The sequence below is a fragment of the Frankliniella occidentalis genome, unplaced genomic scaffold (assembly GCF_000697945.3).
Source record: "Frankliniella occidentalis isolate FOCC.00 unplaced genomic scaffold, Focc_3.1 Scaffold643, whole genome shotgun sequence".
Taxonomy (NCBI): domain Eukaryota; kingdom Metazoa; phylum Arthropoda; class Insecta; order Thysanoptera; family Thripidae; genus Frankliniella; species Frankliniella occidentalis.
In genome coordinates, this window is record NW_026267758.1 from 60777 (window position 1) to 63196 (window position 2420).

Consider the following 2420-nt stretch of genomic DNA (forward strand, 5'->3'; position numbering starts at 1 on the left):
GTCACTCGGTGTCACTCGGTGTCACTCGGTGTCACTCGGTGAAGGAGGCGGCCCTGCGGCGACTGCGCCTGCACCCGCAGCACGTCGGCTACTGGTGGTCCAACGAGTAGCCGCGAGACCGCTTCCACAGTCCCTTGAAGAAGCCGCGCTTTTGCCGCGAGCCCTCGCCCACGTCTTCTGAAACATTCGGGAGAAGGCAAGAGTTAGTCCCGCACAACCAGGAAACAGGAAAAAGGCTGCTGCGACTAAGGGATCGCCCAGAAAGTACGTCCGCTTTTCTCAATTTCGTTCGTCACATTTCTGGAGGTCAGCGCCTGCGAAAGCCAGCGTAGGCAACCCAGCAGTGCACGTGTGCTGTGCAGGAAAGACGTTGCCTACCGATCAGGCGCTAGGAGAGCTACCATTTAGCCATTAGCTGAACTGGGCAGTTTGGGAACGGCAAAAGACGGACGTACTTTCTGGATGATCGCTAACAACAAGAACGACAACAATTTTCAAAATACTCCGTCACATGCAATCTCTCATTTTTCAGAACTATCGACAACGAGACAATGCCAGGCAAACCCCCCGCTGGTTTGACATACGGTTTCTCTCTCGTCGGTGCAGCGTCGTCGTGACCCAGTTATCGGCTGCAACGCTCAATCGCAGCCGCCCCACCCAGCCCCGGGCCCCCGGTCTCGGCCCCGCCCAGCTACAGCCAGCCCAGCCTAAAACTGGTTCCCTGGCCTTAACCTTCGCAGGGCCGCCGCCACCTGGCCAGGACCGCTGTGCTGTGCGTTGCCAGCTTCCCCCCGCATTGAATTTTTTGAAAAATTTGTCGAGAATTCTTTTTAAAAATGTATACCTGCACTTTTTCCTGGAAAAGTGTTATTATTTTTCTAATTTTAACCTGAAAACAGATAAGTTACCTTCGGTTTTCTGAATTTAAATAAATAATTCCGGGACTCAAGTCTAGATCTACAATGAGCCAGATCGCTCGCTACGAGGAGGGGGCCTCGGTGCCGTCGGCGCGAACGGGGTGTTGCCCAGAGCACCGACGCGAGGGAACGGCGGCGGCCCCCGGCCTAATCCACAGGAAACAGTTTTATCGCGAAGGCAGATAGGACGGGCTCGCGGAGAGTGATGGACACGCCGCCGAAAAAGAGGAGAGAGCGAGAGAGAGACGAAGAGAGAGCGAGAGAGAGACGAAGAGAGAGAGGGAAATAGAGAGAGAGAGGCGTAAATCAAGATGGAGAGGCCAAACGACTCACTGAACAAAAATATCAGGGGGAAAAAACTAGCCAGGCAATATGGCGTGCGATACTGAGATAGAGGATCTCCTGGAGGCGGGAACCAGCCGCGCAGATCCGGAGCTCAGCCAGGCGACCTGAGCGAGGCGATGCTGCGAGCTGCGCCCGACTCCGCCTAAACGCCCGTTTGCAGGTCCGTGACCTCCGTGACCAGCGGGTGGCCGCAGCTGCAGGTGCAGCGCGCGAGCCGGCCGCCGGGCAGCGGGAGCAGCAGGACAAGGTTGTGTGTGAGGGTCTGTAGGACCCGCGCTCTGCCGTCGAGGAAGGGTCAACCACTCCGATCAGATCGTTTGGCGCCGCGCGGGACCGGCGGCCCGCCGCGCGGGCACAAAAGGCGGGAGTCAGGAGTAAGGCAACAAAAAGCTGCGGGCTTGGCGGGCCTGGTCCACGGCAGGCTACGCCAACTAAGTTGGGCCCCGCCCGGTGCCGGGGTACCTAGCTCAGCCCAGGCTCCACCCCGCGCTGCCGGCGGCGCTAGCGCCAGGGCCAACGGCCCAGACAGGCCAACAACCCGCGGCAGACGCGCTCAATGGGGGAGCAGGGGTGGTGGGGGCCGGGCCCGGGCCCGGGCGGGGTCCCGCTCGGGGGGCAGGGGGCCCCCTCCACCGGCCGGGGCCCCCCATTGACGGCGGGGTGGGTTTGGGGTGGGGGCGCCGCCCGCAGCCGGGCGCAGCCCCGCATGGAGCCCCCTCAACCCGTCCCTGTTGCGGACAGGTTCGCGAGCCTCTCGGTGACGGCAAAGGGGTGCTCCTCGGGCGTGGGGTGACGTGACACGCGATTGGCGTTGCACTCCTCGTGCAGCAAAGGGTTGCATTCCCTCCGGCCTCCCGACAAGAGCGCCGAGAGCCACAGCAGCAAGGCGTGCGTCGGCACAGAGAGAGTGTTTCCCTGGATGAGATGAGAGGGGTGCTCTTGGGGCCACGCCCCGGCGGCTGCGGTGGGACACCTCGTGCATGACGTCACTTTGGCGGTGGGGTCCTCGCTGGCGCATAGCGGCGCAAGGCGCAGCGCCCGTGGGCGGGGCGGGGAGGGGAGGGTGCAGGCGCGGTGCGCCCCGCCCCGTCACTCGGTGTCACTCGGTGTCACTCGGTGTCACTCGGTGTCACTCGGTGAAGGAGGCGGCCCTGCGGC

General features: G+C 62.4%; 1 long non-coding RNA gene across 1 annotated transcript in view; it reads right to left on the reverse strand.

Annotated features, from left to right (window-relative positions):
- Positions 1-6: 6 nt before the first annotated feature.
- Positions 7-2420, reverse strand: part of LOC127751642 (uncharacterized) — a 22234-nt gene continuing 19820 nt past the window's right edge. Inside the window, exon 4 of the long non-coding RNA XR_008012196.1 lies at positions 7-177. This is a non-coding gene — a long non-coding RNA (uncharacterized LOC127751642). The remainder of the gene's footprint in view (positions 178-2420) is intronic.